Source organism: Poecilia reticulata, linkage group LG20 (assembly GCF_000633615.1).
Source record: "Poecilia reticulata strain Guanapo linkage group LG20, Guppy_female_1.0+MT, whole genome shotgun sequence".
NCBI lineage: Eukaryota > Metazoa > Chordata > Actinopteri > Cyprinodontiformes > Poeciliidae > Poecilia > Poecilia reticulata.
The window spans coordinates 12,358,764-12,383,184 of record NC_024350.1 but is presented as its reverse complement, the minus strand read 5'-3'; the positions used below and the strand labels follow the sequence as shown (position 1 = coordinate 12,383,184).

Here is a 24,421-nt window from a genome sequence, read left to right as displayed (position 1 = left end):
ACCTCTGGGGTCACATTCCAAAAATATATGACGAAGTTGTTGGTAAAGAGCCAAAAGAGAGGAATTCAAGCCTTCCTCAGATTCTTTTTTTTTTTCGAGCCACGTTGCCCTTGGGGAATTCAGGTGTGATGTTTTGAGGTATCCTCTGTTTCTCTCTGGGAGCCGTTGAGTGGCTGGTGAGGGGAATTAGGAATGGAATAAGGGTGTGGGAAGGTTGAGGTGTGTACATAATCTGACAGCTAGAGTTATATGTTTATGTGTGTGTGTGTGTGTGTGTGCATGGGTGTGTGTGTGTGCGTGTGCATGTGTGTGTGTGTGTAGGTGTGTGTGTGTGTGTGTGTGTGTGGGTGTGTGTGTGTGCGTGTGTGTGTGTGTGTGTGTGTGTGMAAAAAAAAAAAAAAAAAAAAGGGGTGGGGGGCTCCTGTTAGTCAGGTGCTGCAGTAAAACAGGTGGCAGGCCCGTCCTGTCAATCATCCCTGAAAGGTAACTGAAACTTGGAGCAGATTTGCAAAGAAATACATTTTACTGTTCAAACCAGGTGCTTGCCAACAGAGTGCAGGCCGTGTTTAAGAGCAACCGTAAATCTAAAGGAGGATCCCACATAGTCGTCCTGTGATCCAGTTCTTCGATCCGCGCACTGAATTTCCCACAATACGACGACGAATCACTCTGCTGTAACATAAAAGAAAAAAATTGTTCATAGCTAAATGTTCATTGTGCTATAATGTAATTTGATGTAGTAGACAGACACAATCTCCGATTAGCTAACAGTGAATAAAGGATTCACAACTGAATGATGCTGTCACCACCAAGTATCTCCGTGGAGATGACACATTCAGCAGAATTAGGGTTTTTTTTTTGTGACACATGTAATTAAGGACTTGATGCCAAAAAGTTCAGTTTTAGTGTCTGTTAAGGTGGACAGACATGGGCACGAGTCGTATTTTTGGATGACGGATTAACGAGACCTCTGAGAGGTGCTCAACATTTTGGGTATTGTTTTTATTATAGTCCTGCTTTAAATTTTTTCACAACTTTACTCAATGGTATTTTTGCCATCTGTTCCCTCATGTTCTCCAAAATCTTCACAGAATAATTGCAGTTAGGCTCAGATTAAATGACATATGACTTTATTTACTAATTATATCACTTCTGAAACAATTGGTTGCAATTGATATATATATTTACATGTACTAAAGTAAAGCTGACTGAATACAAATGCAATGTATCATTTTCCTTGCTCTATGCAGTTATGGGCTACTTTGTGTTTATCTCTAAAACAAAAATAAAATGTTGAGGTATGTGATGTAGAAGATTACAAATACAAAAATGTGATCATGTTTAAGGGACATCAATACTTGCCCAGGGTAATGTAAATGTGAATGGGCTCTCTGAGGCTTTTTTGGTTTCAACCCCTACTTTTGCCAGATCCAATATATTCTAAAAGTATATGAGGACAAAAAGTGTAGTCTTAAATAAGTAAAACTCCATTTCAGTCCTCTGCTCTATTATTTATACAGAGCAGGCTGATCTTTGATTAAGCAACTTAAGCGTTCTTCCTGTGCGGGATTTTGATTAAATCGAGGCGGCATTTCAGAGCCAGAGCAAATGGCGGTGCTTTTGCTTCTGTCGCAACGTGTACTGCACGCTCACCGCTGTTCATCTCTTGTCCGTTTTCTACAATTTTGTGATAAGGTGAGCATGCGAATTTTCAAGAAACAACTTGTACTGTGAGTTCCGTATCCACCGTGTCAGATAAACTCGTCAGCGAAAGCCTTCTTTGCGTGCCAAGATCCCCAACCCATTATGACCCATCACTTAACTATGTTTCTTTAGAAAATGTTGCAAATTGTATACCTTCAAAGAAACTGCTGCGCTTTTATCTGATTGCAAAGGGACGGCAAACAAAGAATGTGAGCTGTTTAACTGGTTAAAACTAAACCTCCATGACAAATTCATCAGAAACTATGTTAAGTACTGGGCATGTCTTTTTAGACTTTAGTAACAAAGCTCAACCATCCATCCATTACCTAACACGTTTGTCCTTTCAGGGTCACAAGAGCGGCTGGAGTCATCAGGCGGGAGGCGGGGCGCAACCCTGGACAGAGAGCCAGTCCGCTGCAGCAAAGTGAAAAATATTAAGTGTTTCTCTTATATTTTACTCATGTAAGGTAGTAAAAACAGTAGGGTACACTTTTAATGCAGCTTCATTTTTAAGTTAACAGCTGGAGCATTTGAGTCAAATGCTACACAGTGAAAGTTTTATTAAATAAAAAATTTTTTAAAAAGTACTTTCTCGACCAAAAACTTTTCAGGTTTGTTCATTGAGTTGAAGTGATTCTCTAAGTGGTGGAAGAAAGGATGTAGAAAAACATCTAAACATCAGACAAATTCATCGTTGCAGTTGATTCGGATGGTCTGTTTATGGATCTGTGTCTCAAAATTAATGCCTTTTCGTGCTTTGCAACCAGTGTACACCTATACGAAAACACACACACACAAACTGAGACAGGCACGGAAGGGAAACGAAGGACAAATGTCAGCTTTCCCCTCCAAAGTCCTCTTCCGTCCCTTGAGGTGCTTTGAGCAACATCTCTCCACCGTGTGCTCTCCTTCTATCTTCTCACACTCGGTCTTCCCATGATCCATTTAGGAACACCACCTCATGCAAAGCCTCGTTCTCCACTTGGGGCTACTTCTGTTCCATTATGCACGGTGGCAGGATTAAAACTGTAGACGCGATAGCTTCCCCCCACCCCACCCACCTCCTCCTCTGCGTCACGTGTAGGGACCGGGGCGGCCAATGATGTGCGAGTGTGGCACGCAACAGGGCGCCCCGCTTGGCCACCCACACATTCATCGAAGTAGGGTGTGCATGCACGCATGTGTGTGTGTGTGTGTGTAAGAGAGGAGCACGGTATCAAACGGGGAACATCTGTGGCCACTGGGCTGTGGAGACCGGGGACAATGGTTGCCCCGGGGCAGCTGCAGAGCCCTGGACTGTGCAGCAAAGGCTAGACACAGGCTAGGAAGCCAACCATCCACACACACACACACACACACGCACACACACACATCCTAGGAGGTGCAAATTAATGCATACACCATCTTATTGCAGCAAGAAACAAAAAGCGAATTGTGGCAAATGTACCTACAAGTTATGCGGAATTTTTTAAACAGAAAAAAAAATTTAAAAAATCCACGCTTCTTGAACAGAATGTGCATAAAAAACTTCGAAACTGGAAGTGTAATTACATTGCATGATATCACACTTTTACACTTTGTTGGACAATGGTTTGGAGGTGAATTTCATCATCATTTCATCGTGTCCAGTGCGTGTGCCAGAACCAAGGTTTCCGCTGCTATTAACCACTACGTCCAATTCATAGTGGAAATAAAATTGTGCTGCTAGTTTTGAATTGCGGGCAGAAAGGTGTGGGGGAGCCAGCTAGCAGGGACAAATCTGAAAATAGGCATTAGCTGCTTTTCACACGTCCCCATTGTGTGACGCGAGACCACCGTAATTACAATTTTCAGGAGCTGCGGCATGTGAATCTACTTAATGTTCCTTTCCCGTCTGCGGCATACATAAAATCACTGAGTCACTCGTTGCAATGCCACAGTAAATTCAGAGAGGTAAGTGATTCTCCATAAGCTCCCCGCAGAGACACATCAGTGCCGTTTATTCTTACAAGCAGAGATGATAACACAAGCACACATGCGCGTATTAATGCTGCGACACAAACGCGCGCGCGCGCGCACGCACGCACACGCAGGCAGGCAGTCACACGCCATTTGAATAACATATTCCACAGCTGCTGCAGCTCTCAATGGCCTCCCATGTGGCTTTTGTGTGTTGACATGTGTGAAAAAGCGTGGGGATGGAAACAGACACGGATACACGCGGACACAGGAACATTTACACACGCAGCACATCTCCTTGTGCGCCGTGATGTCACCTCGTAGGAAGAGCCCGCTCCACCCTGTCGTGTTGCGGTATCCCATGTCCACAATCTAAATGCCCACCGACGCGAAATATGAGACGAGAGAAAGGCGAGCCTCCGTGGGCATGTTTGTATGCGGATGTGTGGACTCAGGTGTATGCGCTTCTCCCCGGGGAGAGACGTGTGGGCAGAGCGTATAGCCTCATCTCGCCATACTCGTTCCTGGTGCGAACACACCGGATCACACGGACACACCTGCAAAAGCAACTGTTGTGTGACACAGATATAGGTGAGAAGTTGTTGGCTGTCGTTTTTTTTTTTTTTGTTTTGTTTTTTCCTTTTTTTAAGTATGCAGAAATTTCCTGTAGAAACTTTATGGAAAATCCTTTCTTAGAGTTAGGCTATAAATCATTCTCCAAAAGTAGGTAGCTTTTCAGGTTCCAAAGATTTCACATTTCTCTGAGAAAGTGTTCACTGGAATTTATCATCTGTGTCTTTTTATTTCTTATCAAAATTTAAATGCCTGACATTTGTCACTCATTATGCCTTGATGGTGTTTATAACAAAGGCGGTTTGACAAGACGATTCATTTTGCTCTGAGATAACGCCGTTGAAGTTGACATTTTCCCTGCCTAGTTTTTGATTTCACACCACACCCATTATCACATATGCAAACACACATCTAATCAGTGATGCGGAAGTATATCTTCAGCATTCTTATGCACACAAAGTTTTCTCACGCAGATGAGTCACTCAGAAGGTTTTTTCTTTTCTTTTATTCTTCCTGAAACAAGACGAATTTGCCTGAAAAACCCTACATTTCAAGAGCTTGACTTCTTCTTCTCTCTCTGCTTTCAATCATGCCCCTTCTTACTACCCAGATTTCCCCAAATATGTATCTAAACACTGGAAAAGGGGCCCCAAATCCAATTCTTCTTGAGGCCCCGCACAATTTTTGACCAACTATGGCTGATTTTTCTACTGGTTATTGGTAAGGCTATAAGTATTTATCAACATACCATTTCTTTTTAAAGAAAAATACAAGCAGATTTTCAAATTGGCAGGGGGGTATGGATAATTCTGGGCTTTACAGACAAAAAAAAGGTGTATTTTCTTAAGTCATACAAGTTAGAGAGGAAGGCAACGGTGCCTTTGGGGAAAATATGGTTTAGTAAATAATGCAGCATATGTGGAGGAGAAGTGCCATTTCATTTAACCAATGCTGGAAACTGACTGACATTTGACCAATGCCATGTCTCTTTTTTCTTTTGCCCACATTAATCCCACTTCCCTGAACCAAATGCATTTTTGATCTGTTCATTAAGCCCGTCAGTCAGCGCCCGGCGCCAATAGTTCACCGATTTGAAATATAACAACAAGAAAATGTCATTTTAAGGCTCTCTCTTTGAGATCTCATAATGTAAACCTCACCTGGAGAGTGACAGACTTTGATGGATCGACTCGCGGACGCGCGCGTGCACGGGGGCCAGAAAGGGAGCAACTTCGGGAGAGACGAGGAGAGAGGGCAAAGGGCTATAAGTGGAGAGAGAGAAGGAGGCAGGAAGGAGGAAGCAGGAGGGAGGGATGGAAAGAAAGAAACGAGAGAGAGAAAGGGTTTGATATTTCTGTGGCCGTACACTTGTAAGCTCAAGCTGTTTCTTCCCTCCAAGGGACAGGGTCTGTTAAGTAGCTCTCCAGTGCCTACAGTTTAGAAAAGGACCCAGGCAATACAGGACTAATTTAATCAAAGGTTACCGGCCCAGCATAGAAACACAATATTATAGTGATTGTACAGAAAAGGGAAGGTGGGGGATATGTCATTCCACCAGGCAAGGCTTAGACCTACTACTTTATCTCAACAGCGTGATGGCTAAATCCCCCAACAGTCTCCAACTGCTGGCACTGACGCACATTTCCATTTTAGCTAGCGGGCCAGCTCGAGAGGCGGATATCGCATGATTGGCTGGCCGGCAAGGTGAGTGACTGACTGACTGCTCAGGCTTAAAGCATCTCAGGTTGTCTCCCTGTCTGAACTCTATTAACGCATTCATTAAAAGTTTTGAAATACAAACATTCCCTCAGTTTACGTTCAAATTAAAATAGTCGCTCCAAAACTTTTTTGCCGAAATGCTTATTGAGTACGAGGGCTAATAATAGATTCAAAAAAATATTTTTCATTCATATACTATGCAACACAGATGTACTTTCTTCTAAAATGAACTTGTTGCATGAGAAGAATGGTTATGCTGAGGCAATTTTTTTTTTGTTTTGTTTGCTTGCTTGTAGATTAAAGAGAGAGACTGTGGCAGCTGTGCAAACAGTGGCAGCATTCAGATTGTAATCTGTTTAGTCCTGCTCACTGGCCATGCCACTCTATAATAAACTGCCATAAGTGCCAGTGTTTCACACATACAGGGGTTTGTGTGCCTGTGTGTGAATATTCTCCAGCACATCCTGTGAAAGAAAGTCTTCTGTAAATTGAGATAAAGCCCACATACAAATATCTATACCATCAAAGTGTTATGTATCAGATTCTAAATTTCATTTTAGAAGTAATAACTTACACATAATTTAGTTACAGTATCAGGCATTAGACGTGTAATAAATCTTGTGCTCTTAAGACACAATATTTCTTATCATCAATATGAGGGAAAAAAAATCTATCTTTTCTGCTTGACTTATCACTACAGTGTGGAGCTGATCTGATTACTATTTTTTGGATTAACCAATTAATAATTTTATAGTAATAGAAGATTTTTTTTTTCTTCTTTTCAGATTTTGAACCAGAAGAAGCTAAAAGTGCCACCAGAGGAGTTCTGGGAACATATTTACTGACTTTAAGAAGGTTTTTCATCTTAAATGCAAAATATTTTCTTTTCTGCAATTTTGTCTTAACTGTTGTTCCCAGGGTGTTGCTCCTTCAGCAAATAGCCAGGTTTAGAGTCTGTATACCTCAGTTAACAATTGATCGATTTCTAACGTGACTATTATATAAATAATTCAGAACAATTAATCTGATTAATTGTTTCAGCCCTACTATCAACTATTACCAGTTGCAGAGTTCTGTCTTCAATTATCAAGACTCCTTTTTCTGTCAATATAGACATTATATTGACAATATATAATGTCAATACTTATTGACATTATATATTGACATATATTGACATTATATAAGCCTTTGTCAATTTTGGCAAAAATTGACATAGGCCATTTACTTTTTTGCCTAAATTATCTTTTGGAAATAAAAAGGGGGTGATTTTTTTGGTTGTTGCCTGAGATATAACTGACCAGTGCTGTGGTCCTGCACGCATGATGGGGTTTCGAGGTGGGAACTGATGTCAAGGTTTGAGTCTATCAAAAAAAAAAAAAAAAAAACATCAGCTTGCCAGCTCTCTGGGCAGAAATGCGCATCTCGTCGGCTTTCACGGACCAAGATTGCTTTCACCTGCATTCCCTGGGGCAACACGCAAAACACAGGCCTCAGCCAGCCAGCTAGTCAGACACACTCATGCATAGACACACTCACTTATATGTGCAGAAACATACACACTCTCCCTATCTTTTATGTCTGGCTACAACAGAAACATATTAACTCTGTCCGTGGAGCCCCAAACATACACCTTTATATAAGAGCGCTGGATGATGCAGAAAATCAAAATTAGAAGCGCATACATTTAGGCTGCCTTTGTTCTTGTTCCTGTGCGTGCGTGCGTGTGTGTGTGTGTGTGTGTGTGTGTGTGTGTGTGTTTGTGTGTGTGGGAAAGAAAAAGAGAGAATGTGTCTGGGTGCTAGTCTAAAACAGACTGAAGACAGCATTCGTTGATCTTCCAGGAGGTGGAAAAATGATGTCAAAAAGGCAAATCTGTATTTACCAGCAGACAGGTATCCTTGACTTGACAGCTATACAGTCATTATCTGCCTGTCATGTGTCGCCCGAGGGCCACCATGCCTTCTCCCAAAGCCCACAGTTCCCATGAATCAGACGCAGCCCTATTAGCTTACCTGTTTCCAATTCAAAGGCCATCGCCAACCAAAAAGACGCCAGAAGGACAAAACAAGGTGTCATATTTATGAATGTGTCAGCACGGGCCCTCCTGAAACCCAGCTCACACCTTGAGCAATGAGCCTGACAACTCAACAGGGGCCTTTTCCAGTCAAGAGAAATGATACCTTCAAAAACCAGTGGTGGGATGAAACCAGAAGCTGTGCTTCGGCAGTGACAACACAGGTGGAAAAAACAGTAAAAAAAAAAAAAGCTCATAAATCACATTGGTATTATTCGGGGCCCAATCAGGGGAAACTCAACCTTTTAGATTGAATAAAGGAGAATGAATATCAGATGGTGGGTAATGATGGGATGGGTTGAACAGGAGAAGTGAAGATGGGAGTTTGTGATGATTATGTCAATGCTTTGTGTGTGTGTGTGGGGGTGTGTGTGTGCGTGTGCGCGTGTATATGAGAGAGAAAGTGTGATGTGATGTTGACATCCCCATTTATGGAGCAGATTCATCTACAGTTACCATATCCGCATTGTGAGTGAAGGGTTGCATAATTGTGTCCAATTTACTGATCGGATTGCAAATAGAAAACCCCCCCATGCTCAGGCAAAGGAGTCATTATTAGACAATGATGGTGTTCTGTTTAAGGAGGTGTTGGTTTCCCGTTTAGACTGATTTAAAAGTAAAAGGGTTTTGTCAACAAGCCGCATGGAGGACAGTCGTGTAGAATCCTGGCCTCTTTCTTAGAAATGTGTAATACCATGGCAAATATGGCTGTTTGTCCAGAATCTATGTTGCAACTAGATAGTAGACGTAGATGTAGACATTGATGATTGATGGTAAGCACAGCCATTTCTAATACTACTTTTGTCGTTAGCTGCTAGCTACCTAGCTCTGCTTTGCAGTGCAAATAACCAGAAATAAACGTACATTTTGTTTTTTTCCCAGAGGACAATTCGAGATCTTAAATTAGTGAACTGGCATTCTTAAAGGAACAAAGCGCTGCTTTTATTTTTTAGTAAATGTGGTGCCTTACATATGGACAGACATCAAACAATGTTGTTCTAGCAACTCTGGGATTTATTGAGGTTGAAATTTGTGGCTGTTGTTCCAGCCAAAAAGAAGATATTATTTTGTATTATATTGTCATCATGCGTATTTTTCTAACTGAGGGCTGGTGAGTCTGAAATGCGTCTTCAATATTAGCATCTCGACCATCACTGTGGATTTATGAATCCTTATAAGGATAGGCATTGTTACTATTCCCAATAAAATTATTATGATAAATTCATGGACATGAAAGACTTTACTTACCCGTAAAGTCGCGGTAAAAACCAAATCACACATCCTCTGTGTTATAGAGTCATAAATATTGTTGTTGGAGTTCCTTAATTTGGTGTCAACTTTTCATTCTTGGCACGCAGAGTGACAGAGATTAAGAGCTAATATTTCTATAAATTGTTGGCTTGTGTTAGATGCCAGAGCTTTACATGCAATACAAACAGCAACCCTATCAGGCGGAGCAGCCAGTGACATTTTTCTACTTCAGTCTCATGAAGTGCAGGCTTACTACAACAGGATTTGTCAGCTCATTGGAACTATTTGTTCTGTATGTACATAGCTCTAGATAAATTAAAAGCTTGTGTAGAGCAGCAATAAATATGTTTTGAGTTTTGTTTTTACATCACAAAAATTACTTAATTAAACCAAGTTAAAATTTGTTAAAGTGACAAAAAAGGAAAAGAAAAAAAAAAAACAGTTTTCAGCATCAGGAAGCATTACAAACAACCAACGCTTTTCCTGGTAGAATGTCTAACGAGATAAATAGTTTATACTTTCTCACAACCCCAAATGAACTGTACAGAATGTACAAAAGTTATTTTTACTGAAACAAGCTTGATTCAACTTTTGTCACTTTCTTGTCCTCAATTGAAGTTACTGACGATGGTAAATTTAGACAAAACAAAGCCACTCCCATGCAATGACCATTATCTTTTTTTTTCTTCCTTTTTTTTAAATTCCATTGCATTTAGCTGAATAGATGTTTGTCACTGATCATGTCAAAATCTTGTAATTCCAGTTGAATTACAAGATTCAACTGGAATTACAGTTGAATCTTGTAATTCAACTTAAAGTAAATCTTTAAGAAAAGATTTACTTTTCTTAAGAAAAGTAAATCTTTTCTTAAGATTTACTAAACTAAATCTTAAGAAAAATCCCAAGATTTGTCGAGAGTAAAAATCATTTCAAACTCATATGCAACAGTTCTGTCATTTTTCTCACACATGTCCTGCAGCCATGTCTGCTTGGCTTACAGAACTCTTTATCAAAGCAACAACATCACACTTTTTTTCTTTTTTTTTTTGCTGAAGCTGGTTTGCTGTCTGTCATAAAGCGCCAAAAACATTGTACCTAATCAATACAAACTGGTAGATCGGAATATATCTCATCAATAAAAGATAGGGGAGCATTTCCCACCTTTTTTTTTTATATTTATTTATTTTTTTCCTAGAAAAGCAATTGATGCACAGATATTTTGTGGAAAAACATCTGAGCTACTTACTTCCTTCCACCTACATGTTGCATTGACTGTCTACCTGAGTACGTTTTGTGCAATTTAAAACTATACCACTTGAAGCAGCTGGTCAAGACTTTTTGGTTTGTCTGCACTTGCACTAAATGGTAAAACAGGGTTGCCTGCTCATCAGACATTGCTGTACTAAAAACCACCACTTTGACATATTCATTGTGTTTGCTGTCAATTAATTCATGTTTGCAATTTTTCTGCCACGAGACTTTTTTCTTTTCCTTTTACCGGCACACAAATTAAAGCAAAAAAAAAAACAAAAAAAACAAAAAAGAACCATTTATTTTCTAAGCATTTGCTTGTTAGTATTATTGCTCATTAAAACCAAAAGGGCTTGGCCACCCTAAAGCTAATAATCATGTTTGTGGCCTGAAGGATTACAGTATTTAAAGTGTTAATGAAACGTATAAACAAAGCATGGTTTCATCCCCTGTTAAAACACAACACACACATGCATTCAAAGACCCGCCGTCAATGAGAAGAGGATATTTAAGAGGATAGTTAATTTGATGTACCTAACGCCACGGCCTTCTTATCGATTCCTCCGTGAGAGTCCTCCCACTTAGTAATTAAAAATGATCACTCCTGCAGCATATTTACTGTACTCGTTGCCACATATCCACATATTTTATGGCCATATTCTCCGCGTAACATGTTCAGAGATTGTTTATTGTGTCAGAGCTCAATCAATAACGGCTACATAAAACATGAAAGTTAATAAAAGTTGAAGCTGCACTGACTTTGTTAAATTCCACGGGCTAAGTGATGGAGGAGGTGACACACTTTGATAAATGGTGACTAAAACAGAGTGACTCTGAGGTTCTGGGGATTTGTGGCCCCTGGAAGGTTTTCTTGTGTGAGTAACTCTTCTGTTCACAGAGATGGAAGTCGTTGCTTTAGGCCGACCTTTACAGCAAAGAAATGTCATTTGCAAATTCAGATTTTTTTTTTTTTTTTTGAATCAGTCTGCATCACAGCTAGTTCATCTATCCACTTGTGCAAGCGCAAAATCTATCATCAGAAAGGGAAACAGAAATAAAGAGGGAAGGGGGAAAAAAAGAAAGAAAGAAGGACAGGCATACAGAAAGAAGCTCAGCGAAAATGCTGAGCCTCTAGCTTATAGATCACCAAATGATTCGGATGTTCAGAACAGGTGCAGATTTTCCCAGGCTTTATGTCAATATAAACCCACAGAGACACAACCGCCTTAACGGAGACTGCAGCTCAGCCTATGAAATACAAAACACATCGCCAGTGATGACACTGTTGCTCCTTGAGAAGGTTCTCTCACACTTATGTTTTTTTTGTTTGTTTGTTTTCATCCCACCCTAATTAGATTTTATATTGTGAAATGGGTGAAAAAAAATATGCAAATTTGGTCAAACTATAAGGCTTTTTAAATCCAGTTTCAACATTGCATACATGATTACATAGTTTCAAAGTAGTCAGTCTTACAAAAACACACAAAAAAGAGTTTAATTGTACATTTATGCATGTCCCTTATTCTAATATTTTTATCATAGCTGTGATGGTTTTTTTTTCCCACATTTGAAAATATGTGGAAATTAGAAAGAAATAAGGTCTGTAAATATTTTTTTTTTGTTTAAGGGGCAATAAAATAACCTAAAATTTTACATTTGGATGATGAAAATTGCAGAATTTCTCTCTGAATTAAAGAATAATATCTTTATATTACCAGCATCATTCAAGAAAGTTGTACAAACTGAAACAAATGTGGCGCCTCTAAAACGCAAAAATACCAACCCCAATAAATGCTTCTTATGTGTGTGGGTGATGATATACTGCACAATTAATTAAATAAGACAAAATATGATGTTTTGTTGTTGTTTTGTTTTTTGGAAAATGCTACAACTCTTTTTATGTGGTCTGGAATAAGTCCCATCTTTCACCATCTTTCATTTGAAGAAGTTCAGTTAATTTCACCTACTCTAGTTTTTAATTACTTACTTTTTTTTTTTTTTATCTAATCAAGTGCAATCATATTTAAAACGAAAGCAGCAGACCTCATGATAACCCTCTGAAGCTACATTAATAAATGTGTGTGATTGCGGATATGTGTGAATGGGAGCGATCACTTCTTTTTCTGTGTGTGCGTGTGTGTGTGTGTGTGTCTGGGCTGTGTGCTGAGCTTGGCACCTGTTAACAGTGCCAAATAATGTGCTGTGTTGAAATTTTAATCACCTGCAAGTGCAAAACAAGAGCAATACAATCAGGACCTAATTAGCACAGCAATTAACACCTCTCTCTCACACACTCCGAGTGTGCCAGAGCTCGCACATTCAGCCAGTGTGATGGAAGGTTCTTCCTTTATTAGCGTTTGTGCTTTCATTGATTATGATTTATTTATCAGCAAACAACTGTTTGTTTTTGTCAGAGTGGCACTTAGAGTTTCCTCACCCCATTCAGCCGACTGTTTTTAAAATATATGTTCATTACAAATTATTATTATTATAATAATATTATTATTATTATTATTATTATTATTATTGTTAGTCGCCAACCGTCTTTTTTTTTGTTTTGTTTTTACGAGAACCCTCCTTTTGGTGCTAACAAAGTTGTATATTTACCACCATAGTACAACAGTATGTACAAAATGATGTAAAGAAAAGTTATGAAATATAAGTTTAAGTGTCATCTGTGCGGCTCCCAGAACCGACTGATTGTATGTCGTCACATCCTTCTGCCATCGCAGTACGCTACTGGCTACCAAACGCTGCCACAAGTGTTTTTTTTTTTTTTTTTTTTTTTTCAAAATTATCATATGTTGTTGTTTTGCATCATGTGTCTTTTTATGTTTATGTGAACTATGAGCCTATTAAATAAATCACCCAAATCAAATACGAGAGGCTTTTTTCAGAGGGATGTCTGCCTGTATTTAATGTATCTGAGCCAAACTTTGTGTCGTTATTTTGTGCTGTATTTTATGATTTCATTTATGAGCAACAGCAAACAGTTTAAGAGATCAGCCATGTCTGCTGGCTCGGAATCGAGAAAGATAAAAATTTATGGAAGCCGAACGTGAACAAGCAACAGATGTTACATTTTGTCCAACGCTGTGGCATCAGAATGATCAAGAGCATAATCATCTTCAAATACACAGCAAATATATTATTGATCAACGTTCCAGTTATTAATCAAAAGGTAAAGCTAGACAGGTGGCTTTGTCGCCTTGATTTAAGGGAATTCAGTGTTTTTGGCTGTTTTGCAGTTTTCTGGAAGCTTGCTAAAGATTAGAGGAGCAAAAAAAGAATGCTGCTTCTCCATGTTTGGTTCTGGTTCTGCGGATGCATGCAGACCTGAACCAGATGTGGGCTGACAGATATCAACAACTGATTCCAATAAACAAAAATGGGCAGCAAAGGGAACTAAAGCCTTTCATACAGTAACTGGCCCCTTAGAATAACAAAATTGTGACTGGCATATATAGTAACTGATCAGTGACCCAGTAGTAAATTTGATTATTGTAGTTTGACACCCACTGGTTTTATTTTGTTAAAAGCAAAGGGTGAGCAATACTTTAGAAATGCATATCAGAAGCACACATTTAGGTTGTTAATGAAATCATGTGCAAATCTACACAAATGTGCCATTTGCTGACTTACTGTGTCTTACAGTCATGTTTTAAGTGAACAAGGTCACTGATGACTATTGATTGGACGGCTGCTCAACCCGCCCGCCCAGTCTGTCATGTAGGGAATGGGGATAGATTTGTGTGTCACTCTCTCTCTGTCTGACCGTAGGCCTCCTGGGGAGCGGACGTGGGTTTGTGTTTTCATTAGGAGCGCTACTGTTTGCATGCGCGCATGTGTGTTCGCGCTACATGCTGGCCTCACGGGTTATCCATTACAAGCTGTCCAGGAAACAAATAAGCTTCGCTTTAACTTGAGAAATATTAACTTTCCCCCGAATGGCAAACTAATTATTGCTGCGGAGAAAGCACACCGGGCCATTTCCGAGACGCTACGGCGTCACGACTAAAAAAGTGAAGTCAGCCAAACTGGCAGCGACGAATCAATATGGTCCGTCTCATCAGACGACGGAGGTTTAGGGGGCAGGGGAGGTAGTCAGGTCAACGTTGTAAGTTGCTATAGTTATTTTAAAATGTACTAAGCAATGAAATCTAAAAAAAAAAATTTTAAAAACGTCTGTTTATATGACGTCATAGCATCTGTGCAGCAGTAAAGCCATCTTGGTCTTACAAGGCATTTGTGCGAGACACTTTATTAGGCCACCACTTATCCTCCCTGATGTCAAAAAGACTCGTCTTTGGTGGTATTTTGGGTTGGAGTATTTCGGGTAATTGAGTGTGCCAGGGCGCCATAGATCTAATTTGATTTGAAAAGATACAGTTTTAGACGGCGGCGTTGACATCACTTTCCTCTCAGACTGCATGCTTTGGCGTCCATGTCATCGCGCTCAGTTTAGGGATCCAACACATGACTTATTGTTGTGCGACTGGGTGTCGTGAGTTCAAGATACGTGTCTGGGGGGGATAATAATAACTGCAGTGTCACAACGCTAAACAGACATAGGGGTTACGAACAAACAACAGGGCTTTGGAGCATTTACTCCAATCGTTTACCTTTATGATTTGGTTCTGTTTGGGTTTGACCAAGTGAAATCGGAAACTTCTCAAAAGCCCACGAAACGTAAACACCACAGTGTAACGTCGACTTCTCTGGCTGTCATCTAATCTGACGCCACTGTCCGAGTTTCATCTTTCGAGAAGAAAGAAGAAGGATGAGGAAACAGACAAGAGTCTTACATATGCCACCAAATTCCCTGAGGGTGTCTATGCTTTTTTGGCATTCCAGAGCTATGCTGTGATCCGGCTTTTCTGTATGGCCACGACTCCGCGTCGACGCCTCCCTTCACTTTGCCCCAACTTTCTGGTTCAAGACCAGAGTTTGGGATGCTCCCCATTCTTCTTTTTGCACAATTTTTCCAATTTTCTGATCTACCGTGATGGGGGGGGGAAAAAAGAAAAAAAAATGTATGAAAGCACGCTCTGTGCATTTTAAAAGCTCATCCCTCACAAATGGCCTTGTGTCGAGCTTCAACCGCTTCCCCGGGACTCGCAGAGATGGAGGATGCGGAAGAGAAAATGGCGTTGTTTGAACCGAAAGCTTTAGCTTTAGTCAGACTTGAAATGTCACATGTGGTAAAAGGAGGAAGTCTTTTTCTCATTACCCATCAGATGCACTGGTGCGATTTTGACACATGGCGTCTCCGAAATGTCCGGGGGCTGTGTTTCTGTTATCACTCATTGCCTCCTCAACATTCACAAGTTTGTTCTCATGTGAAAGACAACAATAAAAGGCAGAACAGTATGAGGAACAAAGGAGGAGGAAAAAGTAAAAGAGTGACATTATGGAACACATCAGATAATATGTTCTCAAATGATTCCCCCCCCCCCACCCTCCTCCTGCAAACGGATATGCCTATTCTAAGTGTATTGTGGCAGATTTGATAGATGTTTTTGAATTTAATCCAACCACATAAGATGTTATGGAAAAAACATTGTGAAATGTAATATTTCCTCTCAATGATATCTGATGCCTCAGAGGTAAATTCCATTTATGGACTCTTTTACGTTCATCAATCAACAATGTACAATCTCATGATATTTTAATATCAAGTTTAACGATTTACCTAGTTAAATCATCTACCTGACTTTAGAATCCATTCAAGCAGCCCAAAAAAAAGAAAAAAGAAAACGAAGCAAGATCTCTTGTTTGTTTTGGAAGCGCTCGCAGAAGTTCCGATTTTTCACAGCACAAGAAATTCTGATTGCCGTAGAAAGCCGGTGTATAAATATTCATAATCAGAAATTGCAACATGTGTGAAGAACGCTTTATTGGCAGTGATGTGGATTAAACTATCAGTACTTTTTGGAGACACAACAGTGATCAAAGAACAACATACACAGAGGATGTCAGTCTCATATGTGTCAGAGTTATGTGACAAACTCTGAATTGATATACGTGTTTTAATTTATATTTTTTAAATAATTTTACAGTTTTATTATTCAAGAAATTACTGACATTTGAAGGACACAATTTAGGTTTAAGGACAGGAAGGCTGGAAGTTAAAAGCCAGTCTGTCAACTAGGATGTGGGTTTTCTTTCGGTCTACAAGTCAGCAACGCAGAGATTACATTTAAATTGCTTTTTACTGATGTAAAGTTTGATGTTGGACCTCATTATGCTCCACAACTCTCATTCTGAAATTGCTGAAGATATGATCTGCTTAATGACAAATTCAATAGACTCGGTATTGAATTCAGAGCAAAGACGCTGGGGATCTCTTTTTGGTTTTTAATTTGGAGCAAATTTTCACAGGGGAAATCATGACTCTTTATCTCGTTCTCACCGGAGACTTTGCAGCTCACTTTTGAGTTTACTAACACTACTGTACAACAAGACCTGCAGAGTTGAGAGTCTTATTTCTGAGAATGTATTCAGATGCAAGCTGGACAAACTATCGTCTTGATCTTGACCATTATTTTTTGTCCATTATCCTTTGGATGGAGAAACTGCATGTCCTTATTTCTCCACTTGAAAAATGTGACATATTTTCAAATAAAAACTCTGGAAAGAAATTATTTTAAACATCTGCTCCTGTTTTTCTTTTTAACCAAATATGGTTGATTAGGCTTAGAGAGCTGCAGCTACACACAACCACCCAGAATCAAAATAGTTAGTAAATAAAAAATAGAAAAATTATCCTCACACGAATCAGAGAAACTCCTTCGCTATTAGCAAGATTAGAACAGCAAGATTTTCATTCCTTAATATGATTAGAAGTTCAACTTTGTACCTACACACCAAAGCATCATTCCACTGTATACTTAGCTTAACAAGCTGTATGCGTTGAAGGTAAGATTGTCAAGTTTTCTTTAGATGATTCCTCTCTTCTTCCCGTCTTTCCTTCGCACCATTGGAGGTGGGTAATTAGTGTTTTTTGAGGTCGGGGATTTGGGGGGAGGGAGGTGAGAGGTCCTATAATCTTTTGCTGAGAAGGCACCTTGTCCTCTCCCCTGTTTATAACATCATCAAAGTTGTGCCTCTGGGTGCCCCCAGCTTCGTTAATAATTTAGGTATGCGCTGGCCTGCCTAGCTCTGGCAGGAAGCCCTTACTTACTGACTTTGTAAATCACGTGATGATTTACAAGAAAACCCCTGTATTTGTCATGCTCATTAAAATAAAATTGTCTCCATCTTCTTTTCTGTTTTTTTTTTTTGTAGGGTAAACAGGTTGTTGGGCAGCTTGGTGAAAAGGCAACAGGAAGAAAACAAAAGATTTTAGGTCCATAAAAATGCGCAGATGGTCAGATTTCAGTTTCAGACAAAGTAAATAGAAAATGCAGTTTTCAGCTAATCATATATTAAAGAGGCGTGAGGATGATCCAAACTCACAAGGTCTTGTATGAATTTTTTATTTTTTTTTTACCCATGGCAAATCATGAAACAAATGCTATCAAGCGATAAATATAGGCAAAAACCTTCACCAAAATGGGAACCTGTATGACACCATGAAGTATGTTCACATAATCTCAGACGGAAACTTCATTCTCTAATCTGAAGAAATTCAAGAACAGAAGAGAAACAAAATCCCTGATATATACATAAGTCTAATTTCCAAGGTTGTGGAACTTCACCAAACCACAATGAACACTTCTAATCCACAAACGCAGAAAGCGTTCAACTACGGTGGAGCGTCCCAGGAATGGCCAGTTTAGTGACTGATAAAAAAAACAAAACAGGATTTAATTATGATTGAGATGTTTGGCCACAAACTTCAACATGCTGCATACAATCATAAACCTTCCAAGAAGGCTGAATTAAAAGATTACAGAAGAGTGAGCCAAAATGTCTCCATAGTGGCAATTTTAAGGTAACTATATACATATATACTCATGTTATGAAATGTTGTCCCATGATTTGAAGGATGTTAATGAGATAAGAAAAAGAGGATTCTAGAAATTTTAACGTTTTGCATAGCAAAAGAAATGGGGCTATAATAAAACACTGTGGCCTTCTAAATCAACATTTTGCATTAATTAGCATTTCGAACAAAGCCGTAGTAAAATCGCGTCGTCATGTCATGTTTTATACATTTATTCATTTACAATTCAACAATGTCTTGTTGTAAATTAATTCCTCATCTAAGGGCAATAATGTGTCCCAGAGCTTCCTGTAGGACTGAATAAATGGAACGGGTCAACGCGCCTTAAGCAGCTCCCAACCCACCTTAAAAAACATTTCATTAGCCTGCTGTGGCGCAAGAAGCTTTAGCCCAAATGAGAATAATTTTCTGCTGAATCCAGTAATTGTATTGGACTAAAAGGTCAAATCTAATGAATGGCAAAATGAAAATCAATACAAGAAATATAATTTTTTTTTAAAATGCAGAGACTGTCTGTTTTCATATTTGCTGTTCAAAAGATCCCCGGCTGGATGAAGCCTGTGAGTGACGGCCAGGGCCGAACGATGGGACTTTAGGGTTTTCTTTAAATACCAGGTTGGACGTGGTGAGGTGGGTAAGTGCTTCACGCTCAGATGACAGTCAAAGTGGGCTGTCTGACCTTCATACAAGCACCTTACAACTTAGCTTGGCTTAGGGAATTGAATGTGATGTGGCATGACAGAGCTGAAACGAGGGGATGGTACACAGCGAGGGGGCTAAAAGTGGAATATTTTCTCCCCTCAGGAGTTAAGGGCTTTTTAAACGTTGCTGACTATCACCAGCATGTTGACGGTAGCATGTGTGTGCTCATGTGTGTTGTAGCCAAGTCAGGAAGTGTAAATGGGGAAGGTTGGAGACTTGGAAGAGAAGTTATTGGAGAGGAAAATAAATGGAGAGGAAGTGATATGGCTGATGGTTAGGATAATAGAGTAAAATAAAAAAATAGACACAAAAAAAGCTGAGAATATTATTTGACCTTTTGCTTAACAAGTGGGTCCAAGCAGTCACCTTTGACCTTAATGCACAAGATGGCTACCAAAACATTGTAGATTATTTATTTGGGTTTGAATTATGTTTTGCTACTCCCCAAAGGCACGGCAGTTAGCCAGGTCTGTTTGTTTTACTAGCTCAGTAGTTGTTTTAGAGTCATTCAGATCACGCTGGCACCATCACATCTTTTCTTTAAACACACATTCTGTTGTTTAAACCACCCCGAGTGTGTTTGCTAAGGAAGCAATCCTCTTTCCGATCAATTATTGGAAGCATATCTCGGGAAATTTTAAGGCTAAATATTCATTCTCGTGAGTTCCTAAATGCACCTGACAGGCCTCTGTCACAAAGTTTCAATTTCTTCCCCTCTTTTCTCTCTCTCTCTCTCTCTCTCTCTCTCTCTCTCTCTCTCTCTCTCACTCTGTTCTTGTGTTAGGATTTAGGTGGTGTCACCCTAATGGGTTTTACAGTTTTTAAAGAGATTATACTTTAAGATGACTACCTGAGCAGGAGGGGCTTGGACAAAAAAAAAATCAGCAATGCCTTTGATGTCCCAGAGTGTAAACAAAACCTGAGGCTACACCTTGCTAGGATGGGCATCTGCTTTGTTATTCAGAGCCACGGCCCTTAATTGTGGTGGTCAGGACAAAAGAGAAAGAAAAAAAAAAAAAAAGGTAATTTTTTTTTTCTCTTTCTTTTTTGAAAATACGACGTGGGAGGGGTTCATCGGATGGTCAAGAAAGGTCAGTTTTAAGAGCTGGAAATTCCTCACTAACATCACAGATCCGCAGAGCTGTCTTTATTCTGTTGTATTTGCCTTATATAATGTTTTGAAAATGTGATAAAACTGCTGCATAATTGTGAAGGAAAAGAAGAAAAACCTGAAATATCTAGTTTGCACAAGTATTCAATCCACTTTACTTTGACACCTCTGAGTAAAACTCAGTGCAGCCACTTGCCTTCAGAGGTACTCACAAAACAAATACATCTGTTCTGTGAACAAATTATATTATATTGCAAGCGCATGACAAGTGCAGTGAAATATTCGGTGGTGGAGGTTCAACTTTCGCTAAGCCAGCAACCTTAAACATATAGCAAGAGACATTTCAACTGTTTAGATCAAACCATATTCAGGCGTCAGAATTGTGCAGTGGAAATTTCAGTCTTGAAAATGCAAGAAATTACTTTTTAATAGATCCCTCCACCCAATCTGGCTTAGATGTTGGAAAAAAAGAGGGAATTGATCCACTTTTCTAGCCATTCATCAACACCACTCACAGCTGTAGCTGCAGTGAAAGCAGGTTTAAGAGGACAGAATACATATCAGCAAACTTTTCGGATTTTTTATTTCTAAAAATAAAACCACGTTTCCCTTCCAATCCATTGTTATTCCCTTCTTTCTGTTGATCTGCAGCATAAACCCGCTCCCAATAAAATGCAACGTGACGCACGCTCGTGCGATATTGATCGTTTTTGCAGGACCCACCGTTGTCATTCGCCCTGCTGTGGTAATTAGCTGTTATATAGAAGCACCAGTTGCAAGGGAGAGGAAAGAATTCCAAAGAAACCTTTCATGGACATTAAGTGTTTTAAATCATCCATAACAAGCTTATCGTTGGGACTCATTATTTCTCTCTAAAGCTACATTCAATGCTCTGCTTCCCAGCAATATTTAAACCTACAGCTCCAGTGAGCCTAAGTGCAGAGCCGGGGTTCTCTGTTAGCGTTATGGACATGCAAATAGGCCTTAATGTGTCCACAAGGCCCTCTAAAGGCAAATACCTCCACCCTCACTTGCAGAGATGTGTTTCCTTCTTGGGCTCTTTGCACTAAGGTTTATTCTCTTTCAGCGAAAGCCTGTTCACGTAGTTTTAGACAACATAAGGTGCCTACAATTTTTTTTTTAAACCACAGAGAAGAAGAGATTTAAACACATCACAACATTAAAGAAAATGAAAAGCTGATGCAGAGCTAAAAATGGTAGCAGACCGGGAATGGGTCGGAAAGACAGAACATCGGGACAGTTATGGCCCCCATTACATTTGATTCTGAGCTGTTATCCTGTCCTGTCAAAAGATAAAAGTCAAATCAATATTGTCATTCACAACTTCAGATTAAACCTTTCTTGCTTTTACTGCTTCCACGTTCTTTTTTTCGGGGGCCATTCAATCTGCCGCAACAGTGACAAACGCATCTGAATCGATTGCGGGTGAGATCAGCGAATTAACAAGTGGAATGTTCTTTTTTTTCTTTTTCCCTCTCCTATCCTATCCTTTGTTTCTTTTTTTTTTTTCCCCCTCTCAGAACGGGGCGAGGAGTGAAGCAATGGAGCAAAACACATAAAAAGACGGCAGTCATCAACAAACACAATAAAACCCTGATCTAGAAACTGCTTTCCGAGACAAAGTATTGGAGTATTGCTGTGCAAATGTTTTTGCAATTTAGAGCCAGTTGCCACAAACCACTAAATGCCCTTAAATAGTAGTGTGCAGTTAAGATTTTCAAGAGGAAAGTGGTTTCTGTGCTTTATCTGGGGCCAGACATTGGAATCACTAGGAAGGATTATACAAGGTAAAAAGGAAAACACGAGTATTAAAAATATCCTCTTTAGTTCATTCCAGACATTTGCATGTATGGAGTATGTGATTTTAATAGAACCTTACTGGTGGTTACAAAGGCACTAGAGATGCAGAAAAATAATCAGCTATGCTGTTTTTTTTTTTATGATGCGGTTCACATGTGTCTACCTGAAAGAAAAGTGTGTTGGTGTTACCAGGTTTTTCCCTTACAGCATACAACGAGGATGACAACGAAGGAGAATAACTCTTGGCAGACTATTTAAAGGGCTCACAGCATGTTTCTTGAGTCGGACTCAGCAAAATTCAGGACCGTAAAAGGTTTCTAAGTTGATGACATACGGTGACGTAGGGCGACTTGTTGTGCCGTAAAGTAGCGCCGTGGCAGATTAAAGCTCAGCCTCTCTGGGTGAATATTTCACAAGGGCTCAGAAAGGGTGGATGCGTTTTTTGTTTTTTTTGGGGGGGGTGGAACAGATGGAGGTTTGGAGTCACGGGTTCACATTCTGACTGGATCGTTGCACGTTCAAGTGCCGCTGTGAGGCTTTGCTCCCACCTGCCTATGTCACAAAGTGAGGGAAGAGAGAATGCCCCGTCCACAAATCCTCCTTCTCAGACGCTAACGCCGCGTCTCCGAAAGCCGTCTGCGTCTACACGTCTCAGAGAATAATGGAGGCATTTAGCTGCTGGATGGGTGCCGATGACTGCGGCTTCGGAAGATGATGCTTGTTTTTTTCGTGAAGCTGTCTTCTGACTTTTTGACCCGAGAGAGGTCAGAAGGCTGAGAACAATGGATTGTTACTGGGGGTCATTTGACAAAAAAAAAAAAAAAAAGAAAAATGTAGATAGAGCTGATACCGAAGTTATGAAGTGAAAGCGACAAGAGGCAGACAATTTATTTAGTCTGTGGATTAACTGGGAAAATTAAAAATCCTTATTTTTTGTTCTGGAAAAATAAAAAAATAAAAATTGTAACCTTCATATTAAATAATTTGTCAGAGTACAATATTTCTTTACAGGTTTGACTATGCATATTTTTGGGTCTTCGTGTTTATTAACATTGACATTCTCCTGTTTTAATCTTTTCAAAAATGCAGTGAATGTTTCATAAGTATAAGACTTAAAGAATCCCTGTTCAGTGTAGAACAGTGGTTCTTGACCTTTTTTGAGGTACCGAACTCATCAGTTTCATATGCGCATTCACTGAACCCTTCTTTCGTGATAAAATTTTTGTTTTTTTTTTCAAAATTCAAGACATATGGGTGACTTATCTTTAAGAAGATTACTAAGTCTTCTTAAAAGGTAGAGTCTCTGAGAACAGTTCTTCAAAATATATTCAGTGTTTTCAGCAAAGTTGAGCTGACTGTCCAGGAACGACCCAAGGTATTTAAAATTTGCCACAGTTTCAACAGTTTGGCCATCGAGAGAAACTTGAACCACTTTAAGGTCTTGTTTTGATCATTTAATTAGCTCTACATTCTTAAGATAATGAAAAATTTATAATAAATAATAAAGACTTTGCGGTATTCTGATTTAGTAATATAATTAGATTAGCTGTGTTACCACCCCCACGCCACTAGAGGCAGTAGCAACCCCGAAAAGATTCGACTAAGGAGCAGATTTAGAAGTTCACCGAAAGCTACAGTATTTGGTAAAAACTGTGAGTTTTGCTGAAGTAATTAAAGACACAAGTTCAAATCCATGCTGAGAGTGGAGCTCCTTCAATCAGGGCTCCTCCGCAGCACTGATTGGCTTAGCAATGTAACGTGATCCTCTGCAGCAAGTGATGGCAAAGCGGGGCGTCATCACGACTTTACACAAGTGTGTCTTTACCACCGTGGCAGAGGCTCCGCCGAACCCCTGAGACCGACTCATCGAACCCAAGTTAGGAACCACTGGTGTAGAGTGATATAGTTAAGATTAGATCAAATGGGAGAGGGGGGAAGGGTGAGGGGGGTGACAGGAAGGAGGACTTTTGTTATTGTCTTTTTTCAGGCCTGATAAATACACACACCTCCAGTCACTAGGTGGCAGCAATGCTAAAATTAGCCAATGGGCTGCCTGTTTAACACAGTAGAAGAAATCGCCTGGTGGACGGAGCATGATGAAGTTTGCGACAGTGAAAAGAAAAATGGAGGCAGAGGCAAGTAAAGAAAATACAAATGAGTATTACAGCCATACTAAGATATATGTGTATTTTTAATTATGAGAATAATGTTGTAAAATTACGTGAAAAAAGTTGCTTCAGTGAGAAAAAGCCTGGATAGAGTTATCAAGATCTGACGTGACAAACTCGCCAAGTCTGAATGGTTGTCTGAAACACTCAAATCATTTGCA

General features: G+C 39.6%; 2 long non-coding RNA genes across 2 annotated transcripts; one reads left to right on the top strand and one right to left on the bottom strand.

Annotated features, from left to right (window-relative positions):
• Positions 1 to 441: 441 nt before the first annotated feature.
• LOC108165701 (uncharacterized) lies at positions 442 to 4,039 on the bottom strand. The gene is made up of 3 exons (XR_001776026.1): positions 3,960 to 4,039; positions 2,031 to 2,118; positions 442 to 672 (listed from the first exon to the last, which is right to left on the bottom strand). It is a non-coding gene; the product is annotated as an uncharacterized LOC108165701 (long non-coding RNA).
• A 105-nt stretch (positions 4,040 to 4,144) lies between these two features.
• LOC108165702 (uncharacterized) lies at positions 4,145 to 7,319 on the top strand. Its single transcript, XR_001776027.1, has 2 exons — positions 4,145 to 4,233; positions 6,720 to 7,319. It is a non-coding gene; the product is annotated as an uncharacterized LOC108165702 (long non-coding RNA).
• Positions 7,320 to 24,421: the final 17,102 nt, after the last annotated feature.